At 35.3% G+C, this 13378-nt stretch overlaps 5 non-coding genes across 5 annotated transcripts; all 5 read right to left on the bottom strand.

Annotated features, from left to right (window-relative positions):
* Positions 1 to 1393: 1393 nt before the first annotated feature.
* Positions 1394 to 1585, bottom strand: LOC128233137 (U2 spliceosomal RNA). Its single transcript, XR_008260634.1, has one exon. It is a non-coding gene; the product is annotated as a U2 spliceosomal RNA (small nuclear RNA).
* A 2072-nt stretch (positions 1586 to 3657) lies between these two features.
* On the bottom strand, positions 3658 to 3850 carry LOC128233140 (U2 spliceosomal RNA). Its single transcript, XR_008260637.1, has one exon. It is a non-coding gene; the product is annotated as a U2 spliceosomal RNA (small nuclear RNA).
* A 3245-nt stretch (positions 3851 to 7095) lies between these two features.
* LOC128233141 (U2 spliceosomal RNA) lies at positions 7096 to 7285 on the bottom strand. The gene has a single exon (XR_008260638.1). It is a non-coding gene; the product is annotated as a U2 spliceosomal RNA (small nuclear RNA).
* A 2065-nt stretch (positions 7286 to 9350) lies between these two features.
* On the bottom strand, positions 9351 to 9543 carry LOC128233133 (U2 spliceosomal RNA). Its single transcript, XR_008260631.1, has one exon. It is a non-coding gene; the product is annotated as a U2 spliceosomal RNA (small nuclear RNA).
* Positions 9544 to 11600: 2057 nt separating this feature from the next.
* LOC128233136 (U2 spliceosomal RNA) lies at positions 11601 to 11792 on the bottom strand. The gene has a single exon (XR_008260633.1). It is a non-coding gene; the product is annotated as a U2 spliceosomal RNA (small nuclear RNA).
* Between the last annotated feature and the right edge of the window lie 1586 nt (positions 11793 to 13378).

Below are 13378 nucleotides of genomic sequence, written 5' to 3'. Positions count from 1 at the left end.
TGTACTTAATGTGTTATTACATTGTAAACAGGAAAACACATGTTACGTGCGCATATCCTATTCATTTAACTCTGAGTTTATGGTATTGTTATAATGCTTATTTTTGTTTAATAATTGATTACAGACATACATGATTTCGTTCACAGAAGGCCACCTTGTTAATATGCTGTTCGTATAGTTCTGTCTGCAGCTATGTCAAAACGTGTTTTTACCTTCTCAAACCAAAGATGTTTAAAAGTTTCAAATTACCATAGGCATTCTAAAACAGATGGAAAGAGATCTGTGGCCGCAGTCATAAAGCTCCTTAGTGAACGGTTGTTGTTGTGTTGTTGTTGTTGTTGTTGTTATTGTGTTGTTTTTGTTGTTTATTAAACTTCGTAAAAATAACACGATTGTTTAACAACAAATATCTTAAATGACCCGAACTCTTTATCAAATGTATTCGTATGAATTTATTATTATGATATTCTATTTGCTTATTTTCGTGCTGTTGTTTTTTCGTGTAAAAAAACAACATTAATAGTAATGTTGTTGTTCTTGTTGCTGTTGTTGTTTATTAAACTTCGTAAAAATAACACGATTGTTAAACAAAATATCTTAAATGACCCGAACTCTTTATCAAATGTATTCTGTATGAATTCATTATTTAGATATTCTATTTGCCTATTTTCGTGCTGTTGTTTCTTCGTGTAAAAAAAACAACATTAATAGTAATGTTGTTGTTGTTGTTGTTGTTGTTGTTGTTGTTGTTGTTGTTTATTAAACTTCGTAAAAATAACACGATTGTTTAACAACAAATATCTTAAATGACCCGAACTCTTTATCAAATGTATTCGTATGAATTTATTATTTAGATATTCTATTTGCTTATTTTCGTGCTGTTGTTTTTTCGTGTAAAAAACAACATTAATAGTAATGATCAAGTTCAACTTTGAATAAAAGCTTAATTTTACTAAGCTGAAACAATCACTCAGAAACTTCATGAATGCGGCCCCTGGACAGTCAAAACAGAAACGTTTATGTTCAGGTCGTAACATATATCTTTTTAACGTATTCGATGCTTATGTCCGTTTAATATTTTGACTTATTTCCGCATAAGGGTTGCAGCTTGTTTTTTGTTTTGTATCCCAACGTTCAATTACATACCTATCGGTCTGGGCCTTGACCGTCTCTACGGCAAAGTCTGTCCCCGCTGAAGCCGTCGTTTACGGGGCCCGGCCATGGTTCTGAAAGTAGTATAAACGCGTGCTTAACGTACATTTCATTGCTAATATATGTGTTTACACGTGAATATGAACGTGCCAAACGTCCACGTGTCGTTGCTTAACAACACGCTAGCGTGTGCAATAACACAGCTAGTTTGCAAGTGTTACCATGTGAGGATGATTGTTTTGTTTAGTGGGCCGATCTCGGAGGTACTGCAATACCGAGCCAACCCGTGACGAGAGCGGAGCAAGCCCCTGACTTCTCGTCTGTGTTCAAAAATCAGTTTAATATCGAAGCCAACCAATGGAGGCGTATCAGATATTAAGCTGATAAGAACAGATACTACACTTTGATCTTAGCCAAAAGGCCGAGAAGCGATACCGCAGAGTGCCCAGAACATTATTATAAGGCACTTCGTCTTTCCATTTCCATGTCGGGCACATTCAGACCAAAATGTTTCAAGATCCATTTATCATGTCTGGTTGGCTAGCGGTCGCATTTCCTTTCATTCTTCCGTAGCAGAAGTCTCGCCAAGATGTTGACACTTAGCCAAATCATCCGGTTTTAAAAACTTTTATAGCACTTCCGGTTTACACGCGATTTAACTCGCTGTCGTTTTTGTACGACTAATGTCAGCCATTCGTCAGCCAACGTTCGGCGGCCATTTTGATTAAGCTATATTTCGGCGCTTTGCGCGTCCCGTGTAGACTCTGTTTTCGATTTTATTAAAAACTGAAGAATATAATTATCTCATCACTTACATCAATCAATTCCCAAGAACAAAAAAAATAAATAACTTCGATCGGCTTCAAACATGAACTATGGTCAAAGAAAATACCGAATCTAATTATTTTAAAGTTTCCTTTTCATATCTAATTTGAAAGTATGGAACGAAATTCCGGATGACATGAGGAATGCGAAGAGGTAAACAACCACTTTCATAAAAATATGAATCACACATTGAACGGAGTGCATCACATTGAGTACGTTGCAGTATATGTTCATTCTTAACTATTTGAACACATTTAATTGTAATGGTCGAGTGTCCTCGGAGAGTGTGTGTAAATTGTACTTAATGTGTTATTACATTGTAAACAGGAAAACACATGTTACGTGCGCATATCCATTCATTTAACTCTGATTTTATGGTATTGTTATAATGCTTATTTTTGTTTATAATTGATTACAGACATACATGATTTCGTTCACAGAAGGCCACCTTGTTAATATGCTGTTCGTATAGTTCTGTCTGCAGCTATGTCAAAACGTGTTTTTACCTTCTCAAACCAAAGATGTTTAAAAGTTTCAAATTACCATAGGCATTCTAAAACAGATGGAAAGAGATCTGGTGGCCGCAGTCATAAAGCTCCTTAGTGAACGGTTGTTGTTGTTGTTGTTGTTGTTGTTGTTATTGTTGTTGTTGTTGTTTATTAAACTTCGTAAAAATAACACGATTGTTTAACAACAAATATCTTAAATGACCCGAACTCTTTATCAAATGTATTCGTATGAATTTATTATTTAGATATTCTATTTGCTTATTTTCGTGCTGTTGTTTTTTCGTGTAAAAAAACACATTAATAGTAATGTTGTTGTTCTTGTTGCTGTTGTTGTTTATTAAACTTCGTAAAAATAACACGATTGTTTAACAACAAATATCTTAAATGACCCGAACTCTTTATCAAATGTATTCGTATGAATTCATTATTTAGATATTCTATTTGCCTATTTTCGTGCTGTTGTTTCTTCGTGTAAAAAAAACAACATTAATAGTAATGTTGTTGTTGTTGTTGTTGTTGTTGTTGTTGTTGTTGTTTATTAAACTTCGTAAAATAACCACGATTGTTTACAACAAATATCTTAAATGACCCGAACTCTTTATCAAATGTATTCGTATGAATTTATTATTTAGATATTCTATTTGCTTATTTTCGTGCTGTTGTTTTTTCGTGTAAAAAAACAACATTAATAGTAATGATCAAGTTCAACTTTGAATAAAAGCTTAATTTTACTAAGCTGAAACAATCACTCAGAAACTTCATGAATGCGGCCCCTGGACAGTCAAAACAGAAACGTTTATGTTCAGGTCGTAACATATATCTTTTTAACGTATTCGATGCTTATGTCCGTTTAAATATTTGGACATATTCCGCCATAAGGGTTGCAGCTTGTTTTTTGTTTTGTATCCCAACGTTCAATTACATACCTATCGGTCTGGGCCGTTGACCGTCTCTACGGCAAAGTCTGTCCCCGCTGAAGCCGTCGTTTACGGGCCCGGCCATGGTTCTGAAAGTAGTATAAACGCGTGCTTAACGTACATTTCATTGCTAATATATGTGTTTACACGTAATATGAACGTGCCAAACGTCCACGTGTCGTTGCTTAACAACACGCTAGCGTGTGCAATAACACAGCTAGTTTGCAAGTGTTACCATGTGAGGATGATTGTTTTGTTTAGTGGCCGATCTCGGAGGTACTGCAATACCGAGCCAACCCGTGACGAGAGCGGAGCAAGCCCCTGACTTCTCGTCTGTGTTCAAAAATCAGTTTAATATCGAAGCCAACCAATGGAAGGCGTATCAGATATTAAGCTGATAAGAACAGATACTAAACTTTGATCTTAGCCAAAAGGCCGAGAAGCGATACCGTCAGAGTGCCCAGAACATTATATAAGGCAGCTTCGTCTTTCCATTTCCATGTCGGGCACATTCAGACCAAAATGTTTCAAGATCCATTTATCATGTCTGGTTGGCTAGCGGTCGCATTTCCTTTCATTCTTCGTAGCAGAAGTCTCGCCAAGATTTTGACACTTATGCCAAATCATCCGGTTTTAAAAACTTTTATAGCACTTCCGGTTTACACGCGATTTAAACTCGCTGTCGTTTTTGTACGACAATGTCAGCCATTCGTCAGCCAACGTTCGGCGGCCATTTTGATTAAGCTATATTTCGGCGCTTTGCGCGTCCCAGTGTAGATCTGTTTTCGATTTTATTAAAAACTGAAGAATATAATTATCTCATCACTTACATCAAATCAATTCCCAAGAACAAAAAAATAAATAACTTCGATCGGCTTCAAACATGAACTATGGTCAAAGAAAATACCGGATCTAATTATTTTAAAGTTTCCTTTTCATATCCTAATTTGAAAGTATGGAACGAAATTCCGGATGACATGAGGAATGCGAAGAGGTAAACAACCACTTTCAATGAAAATATGAATCACACATTGAACGGAGTGCATCACATTGAGTACGTTGCAGTATATGTTCATTCTTAACTATTTGAACACATTTAATTGTAAATGGTCGAGTGTCCGTCGGAGAGTGTGTGTAAATTGTACTTAATGTGTTATTACATTGTAAACAGAAAACACATGTTACGTGCGCATATCCTATTCATTTAACTCTGAGTTTATGGTATTGTTATAATGCTTATTTTTGTTTAATAATTGATTACAGACATACATGATTTCGTTCACAGAAGGCCCCCTTGTTAATATGCTGTTCGTATAGTTCTGTCTGCAGCTATGTCAAAACGTGTTTTTACCTTCTCAAACCAAAGATGTTTAAAAGTTTCAAATTACCATAGGCATTCTAAAACAATGGAAAGAGATCTGTGGCCGCAGTCATAAAGCTCCTTAGTGAACGGTTGTTTGTTGTTGTTGTTGTTGTTGTTGTTATTGTTGTTGTTGTTGTTTATTAAACTTCGTAAAAATAACACGATTGTTTAACAACAATTATCTTAAATGACCCGAACTCTTTATCAAATGTATTCGTATGAATTTATTATTTAGATATTCTATTTGCTTATTTTCGTGCTGTTGTTTTTTCGTGTAAAAAAACAACATTAATAGTAATGTTGTTGTTCTTGTTGCTGTTGTTGTTTATTAACTTCGTAAAAATAACACGATTGTTAAACAAAAATATCTTAAATGACCCGAACTCTTTATCAAATGTATTCGTATGAATTCATTATTTAGATATTCTATTTGCCTATTTTCGTGCTGTTGTTTCTTCGTGTAAAAAAAACAACATTATAGTAATGTTGTTGTTGTTGTTGTTGTTGTTGTTGTTGTTGTTGTTTATTAAACTTCGTAAAAATAACACGATGTTTAACACAAATATCTTAAATGACCCGAACTCTTTATCAAATGTATTCGTAGAATTTATTATTTAGATATTCTATTTGCTTATTTTCGTGCTGTTGTTTTTTCGTGTAAAAAAACAACATTAATAGTAATGATCAAGTTCAACTTTGAATAAAAGCTTAATTTTACTAAGCTGAAACAATCACTCAGAAACTTCATGAATGCGGCCCCTGGACAGTCAAAACAGAAACGTTTTTATCACATGCTAACCCTTGTTTTCCGTGTAATATACTCATTACGAATTTTTTTATCTTACACATGTGTAAGATAACCTATCAGACATTTCTATTGGCTAGACTAATCACACGCAACTAGATATCTCCTCCGCTTGTTGTAAACAAAATGGTTTAAATGCAACGATACTTACCTCAGTATGAAGCTGAAAGACTTCCGGAGAAAACAAATGACTAACGACTCATAGTGCCATAAAGCATCTTGTACAAAAACTTTCTGATAACAATTGTTTTCCGCAACCAGATAATGAAGATCATTAGTCCAGAAATATCCAGTCAGTCAACAAATAGTAAATCAGACCCACATAGTGACCAACCATTCACAAGAACTTCAAACATTTCCATCTTGACTCATACCGCAATACGCTCTATGCCTTTGCTTGCCAGTTTAATCAGCTCTGTTGTTACCGAAAACACAGATAACGAATTCCGCAGCACAGAAATCTACTTACACATGACGCTGGGAGAACATCATGTTCTCTGAACATTTCTTGTAACTTTTTTCAACATAACATCCATGTAGTTACAGAGAAAGACTTTTGCCGTAATCATCTGCATGTTGTGAAACGCCATTAACTACGAAAACGCATGCAAATTCATCGTAGAAAGCGACAGCGAAATAACTTACATCCGTGACTACAGTTAAACTTGACAGCCGATGTAGTCACATAAACCGATAAATGCGTGTACTCTAATGTACGTTTCCATCAAATTGTGTACTTATTGGGTTTTTTTGGTTAAAATCGTTCGTTATTCATGCTGTTGGATATTTACAACACATTTTTATGTTGTGACTTGTTAAGCGTTGTTATCAAATTAAACTTGATAACTGCTAGTTACTTTTGTCATTTTAATTTTGAACTATTTATATGGCGCATCGTTTGACATTTTTCTCTCTGAGTAATTTGGCTGTCAACAATCGGTTGAAAATTGGAACTAAATTGTAGTTATAAAACACGTTTTAAAGCATGTGATAAAAAATAGATCTGACACTCGTTGTCATTTAATAAAGAATTTTATTAAACTCGTCATGAAAGTTGTTAGTAAGCTCGCAAGCTCGTTACTAACAAATTTCATAAACTCGTTTAATAAAATCTTGTATTAAATGACAACTCGTGTCAGATCCTATATATGTTCAGGTCGTAACATATATCTTTTTAACGTATTCGATGCTTATGTCCGTTTAAATATTTTGACATATTTCCGCCATAAGGGTTGCAGCTTGTTTTTTGTTTTGTATCCCAACGTTCAATTACATACCTATCGGTCTGGGCCGTTGACCGTCTCTACGGCAAAGTCTGTCCCCGCTGAAGCCGTCGTTTACGGGGCCCGGCCATGGTTCTGAAAGTAGTATAAACGCGTGCTTAACGTACATTTCATTGCTAATATATGTGTTTACACGTGAATATGAACGTGCCAAACGTCCACGTGTCGTTGCTTAACAACACGCTAGCGTGTGCAATAACACAGCTAGTTTGCAAGTGTTACCATGTGAGATGATTGTTTTGTTTAGTGGGCCGATCTCGAGGTACTGCAATACCGAGCCAACCCGTGACGAGAGCGGCAAGCCCCTGACTTCTCGTCTGTGTTCAAAAATCAGTTTAATATCGAAGCCAACCAATGGAAGGCGTATCAGATATTAAGCTGATAAGAACAGATACTACACTTTGATCTTAGCCAAAAGGCCGAGAAGCGATACCGTCAGAGTGCCCAGAACATTATTATAAGGCAGCTTCGTCTTTCCATTTCCAGTTCGGGCACATTCAGACCAAAATGTTTCAAGATCCATTTATCATGTCTGGTTGGCTAGCGGTCGCATTTCCTTTCATTCTTCCGTAGCAGAAGTCTCGCCAAGATGTTGACACTTATGCCAAATCATCCGGTTTTAAAACTTTTATAGCACTTCCGGTTTACACGCGATTTAAACTCGCTGTCGTTTTTTGTACGACTAATGTCAGCCATTCGTCAGCCAACGTTCGGCGGCCATTTTGATTAAGCTATATTTCGGCGCTTGCGCGTCCAGTGTAGACTCTGTTTTCGATTTTATTAAAAACTGAAGAATATAATTATCTCATCACTTACATCAAATCAATTCCCAAGAACAAAAAAAATAATCTTCGATCGGCTTCAAACATGAACTATGGTCAAAGAAAATACCGAATCAAATTTTTAAAGTTTCCTTTTCATATCCTAATTTGAAAGTATGGAACGAAATTCCGGATGACATGAGAATCGAAGAGGTAAACAACCATTTCAATGAAAATATGAATCACACATTGAACGGAGTGCATCACATTGAGTACGTTGCAGTATATGTTCATTCTTAACTATTTGAACACATTTAATTGTAAATGGTCGAGTGTCCGTCGGAGAGTGTGTGTAAATTGTACTTAATGTGTTATTACATTGTAAACAGGAAAACACATGTTTACGTGGCGATATCCTATTCATTTAACTCTGAGTTTATGGTATTGTTATAATGCTATTTTTGTTTAATAATTGATACAGACATACATGATTTCGTCACCAGAAGGCCACCTTGTTAATATCTGTTCGTATAGTTCTGTCTGCAGCTATGTCAAAACGTGTTTTTACCTTCTCAAACCAAAGATGTTTAAAAGTTTCAAATTACCATAGGCATTCTAAAACAGATGGAAAGAGATCTGTGGCCGCAGTCATAAAGCTCCTTAGTGAACGGTTGTTGTTGTTGTTGTTGTTGTTGTTGTTATTGTTGTTGTTGTTGTTTATTAAACTTCGTAAAAATACACGATTGTTTAACAACAAATATCTTAAATGACCCGAACTCTTTATCAAATGTATTCGTATGATTATTATTTAGATATTCTATTTGCTTATTTTCGTGCTGTTGTTTTTTCTGAAGAACAACAACATTACTATTAATGTTGTTGTTCTTGTTGCTGTTGTTGTTTATTAAACTTCGTAAAAATAACACGATTGTTAAACAACAAATATCTAAATGACCCGAACTCTTTATCAAATGTATTCGTATGAATTCATTATTTAGATATTCTATTTGCCTATTTTCGTGCTGTTGTTTCTTCGTGTAAAAAAAAAAACATTAATAGTAATGTTGTTGTTGTTGTTGTTGTTGTTGTTGTTGTTGTTGTTTATTAAACTTCGTAAAAATAACACGATTGTTTAACACAAATATCTTAAATGACCCGAACTCTTTATCAAATGTATTCGTATGAATTTATTATTTAGATATTCTATTTGCTTATTTTCGTGCTGTTGTTTTTTCGTGTAAAAAAACAACATTAATAGTAATGATCAAGTTCAACTTTGAATAAAAGCTTAATTTTACTAACTGAAAACATCACTCAGAAACTTCATGAATGCGGCCCCTGGACAGTCAAAACAGAAACGTTTATGTTCAGGTCGTAACATATATCTTTTTAACGTATTCGATGCTTATGTCCGTTTAAATATTTTGACTATTTCGCCATAAGGTTGCAGCTTGTTTTTTGTTTTGTATCCCAACGTTCAATTACATACCTATCGGTCTGGGCCGTTGACCGTCTCTACGGCAAAGTCTGTCCCCGCTGAAGCCGTCGTTTACGGGGCCCGGCCATGGTTCTGAAAGTAGTATAAACGCGTGCTTAACGTACATTTCATTGCTAATATATGTGTTTACACGTGATATGAACGTGCCAAACGTCCACGTGTCGTTGCTTAACACAGTACGGCGTGTGCAATAACACAGCTAGTTTGCAAGTGTTCCCATGTGAGGATGATTGTTTTGTTTAGTGGGCCGATCTCGGAGGTACTGCAATACCGAGCCAACCCGTGACGAGAGCGGAGCAAGCCCCTGACTTCTCGTCTGTGTTCAAAAATCAGTTTAATATCGAAGCCAACCAATGGAAGGCGTATCAGATATTAAGCTGATAAGAACAGATACTACACTTTGATCTTAGCCAAAAGGCCGAGAAGCGATACCGTCAGAGTGCCCAGAACATTATTATAAGGCAGCTTCGTCTTTCCATTTCCATGTCGGGCACATTCAGACCAAAATGTTTCAAGATCCATTTATCATGTCTGGTTGGCTAGCGGTCGCATTTCCTTTCATTCTTCCGTAGCAGAAGTCTCGCCAAGATGTTGACACTTATGCCAAATCATCCGGTTTTAAAAACTTTTATAGCACTTCCGGTTTACACGCGATTTAAACTCGCTGTCGTTTTTTGTACGACTAATGTCAGCCATCGTCAGCCAACGTTCGGCGGCCATTTTGATTAAGCTATTTTCGGCGCTTTGCGCGTCCCAGTGTAGACTCTGTTTTCGATTTTATTAAAACTGAAGAATATAATTTCTCATCACTTACATCAATCAATTCCCAGAACAAAAAATAAATAACTTCGATCGGCTTCAAACATGAACTATGGTCAAAGAAAATACCGAGATCTAATTATTTTAAAGTTTCCTTTTCATATCCTAATTTGAAAGTATGGAACGAAATTCCGGATGACATGAGGAATGCGAAGAGGTAAACAACCACTTTCAATGAAAATATGAATCACACATTGAACGGAGTGCATCACATTGAGTACTTGCAGTATATGTTCATTCTTAACTATTTGAACACATTTAATTGTAAATGGTCGAGTGTCCGTCGGAGAGTGTGTGTAAATTGTACTTAATGTGTTATTACATTGTAACAGGAAACACATGTTACGTGCGCATCTCTATTCATTTAACTCTGAGTTTATGGTATTGTTATAATGCTTATTTTTGTTTAATAATTGATTACAGACATACATGATTTCGTTCACAGAAGGCCACCTTGTTAATATGCTGTTCGTATAGTTCTGTCTGCAGCTATGTCAAACGTGTTTTACCTTCTCAAACCAAAGATGTTTAAAAGTTTCAAATTACCATAGGCATTCTAAAACAGATGGAAAGAGATCTGTGGCCGCAGTCATAAGCTCCTTAGTGAACGTTTGTTGTTTGTTGTTGTTGTTGTTGTTTGTTATTGTTGTTGTTGTTGTTTATTAAACTTCGTAAAAATAACACGATTGTTTAACAACAAATATCTTAAATGACCCGAACTCTTTATCAAATGTATTCGTATAATTTATTTTAGATATTCTATTTGCTTATTTTCGTGCTGTTGTTTTTTCGTGTAAAAAAACAACATTAATAGTAATGTTGTTGTTCTTGTTGCTGTTGTTGTTTATTAAACTTCGTAAATAACACGATTGTTAAACAACAAATATCTTAAATACCCGAACTCTTTATCAAATGTATTCGTATGAATTCATTATTTAGATATTCTATTTGCCTATTTTCGTGCTGTTGTTTCTTCGTGTAAAAAAAACAACATTAATAGTAATGTTGTTGTTGTTGTTGTTGTTGTTGTTGTTGTTGTTTATTAAACTTCGTAAAATAACACGATTGTTTAACAACAAATATCTTATGACCCGAACTCTTTATCAAATGTATCGTATAATTTATTATTTAGATATTCTATTGCTTATTTTCGTGCTGTTGTTTTTTCGTGTAAAAAAACACATTAATAGTAATGATCAAGTTCAACTTTGAATAAAAGCTTAATTTTACTAAGCTGAACAATCACTCAGAAACTTCATGAATGCGGCCCCTGGACAGTCAAAACAGAAACGTTTATGTTCAGGTCGTAACATATATCTTTTTAACGTATTCGTGCTTATGTCCGTTTAAATATTTTGACTATTTCCGCCATAAGGGTTGCAGCTTGTTTTTTGTTTTGTATCCCAACGTTCAATTACATACCTATCGGTCTGGCCGTTGACCGTCTCTACGGCAAAGTCTGTCCCCGCTGAAGCCGTCGTTTACGGGGCCCGGCCATGGTTCTGAAAGTAGTATAAACGCGTGCTTAACGTACATTTCATTGCTAATATATGTGTTTACACGTGAATATGAACGTGCCAAACGTCCACGTGTCGTTGCTTAAAAACACGCTAGCGTGTGCATAACACAGCTAGTTTGCAAGTGTTACCATGTGAGGATGATTGTTTTGTTTAGTGGGCCGATCTCGGAGGTACTGCAATACCGAGCCAACCCGTGACGAGAGCGGAGCAAGCCCCTGACTTCTCGTCTGTGTTCAAAAATCAGTTTAATATCGAAGCCAACAATGGAAGGCGTATCAGATATTAAGCTGATAAGAACAGATACTACACTTTGATCTTAGCCAAAAGGCCGAGAAGCGATACCGTCAGAGTGCCCAGAACATTATTATAAGGCAGCTCGTCTTTCCATTTCCATGTCGGGCACATTCAGACCAAATGTTTCAAGATCCATTTATCATGTCTGGTTGGCTAGCGGTCGCATTTCCTTTCATTCTTCCGTAGCAGAAGTCTCGCCAAGATGTTGACACTTATGCCAAATCATCCGGTTTTAAAAACTTTTATAGCACTTCCGGTTTACACGCGATTTAAACTCGCTGTCGTTTTATGTACGACTATGTCAGCCATTCGTCAGCCAACGTTCGGCGGCCATTTTGATTAAGCTATATTTCGGCGCTTTGCGCGTCCCAGTGTAGACTCTGTTTTCGATTTTATTAAAAACTGAAGAATATAATTATCTCATCACTTACATCAAATCAATTCCCAAGAACAAAAAAAATAAATGTCAAAGAAAATACCGAGATCTAATTATTTTAAAGTTTCCTTTTCATATCCTAATTTGAAAGTATGGAACGAAATTCCGGATGACATGAGGAATGCGAAGAGGTAAACAACCACTTTCAATGAAAATATGAATCACACATTGAACGGAGTGCATCACATTGAGTACGTTGCAGTATATGTTCATTCTTAACTATTTGACACATTTAATTGTAAATGGTCGAGTGTCCGTCGGAGAGTGTGGTAAATTGTACTTAATGTGTTATTACATTGTAAACAGGAAAACACATGTTACGTGCGCATATCCTATTCATTTACTCTGAGTTTATGGTATTGTTATAATGCTTATTTTTGTTTATAATTGATTACAGACATACATGTTTTCGTTCACAGAAGGCCACCTTGTTAATATGCTGTTCGTATAGTTCTGTCTGCAGCTATGTCAAAACGTGTTTTTACCTTCTCAAACCAAAGATGTTTAAAAGTTTCAAATTACCATAGGCATTCTAAAACAGATGGAAAGAGATCTGTGGCCGCAGTCATAAAGCTCCTTAGTGACCGGTTGTTGTTGTTGTTGTTGTTGTTGTTGTATTGTTGTTGTTGTGTTGTTTTATTAAACTTCGTAAAAATAACACGATTGTTTAACAACAAATATCTTAAATGACCCGAACTCTTTATCAAATGTATTCGTATGAATTTATTATTTAGATATTCTATTTGCTTATTTTCGTGCTGTTGTTTTTTCGGTGTAAAAAAACAACATTAATAGTAATGTTGTTGTTCTTGTTGCTGTTGTTGTTTATTAAACTCGTAAAAATAAACACGATTGTTAACAACAAATATCTTAAATGACCCGAACTCTTTATCAAATGTATTCGTATGAATTCATTATTTAGATATTCTATTTGCCTATTTCGTGCTGTTGTTTCTTCGTGAAAAAAAACAACATTATAGTAATGTTGTTGTTGTTGTTGTTGTGTTGTTGTTGTTGTTGTTTTTAAACTTCGTAAAAATAACCCGATTGTTTAACAACAAATATCTTAAATGACCGAACTCTTTATCAAATGTATTCGTATGAATTTATTATTTAATATTCTATTTGCTTATTTTCGTGCTGTTGTTTTTTCGGTGTAAAAAAACAACATTAATAGTAATGATCAAGTTCAACTT

This window comes from Mya arenaria, chromosome 4 (genome assembly GCF_026914265.1).
Source record: "Mya arenaria isolate MELC-2E11 chromosome 4, ASM2691426v1".
NCBI classification, from domain to species: Eukaryota; Metazoa; Mollusca; class Bivalvia; order Myida; family Myidae; genus Mya; species Mya arenaria.
This window is presented reverse-complemented; position numbering and strand designations above follow the sequence as displayed.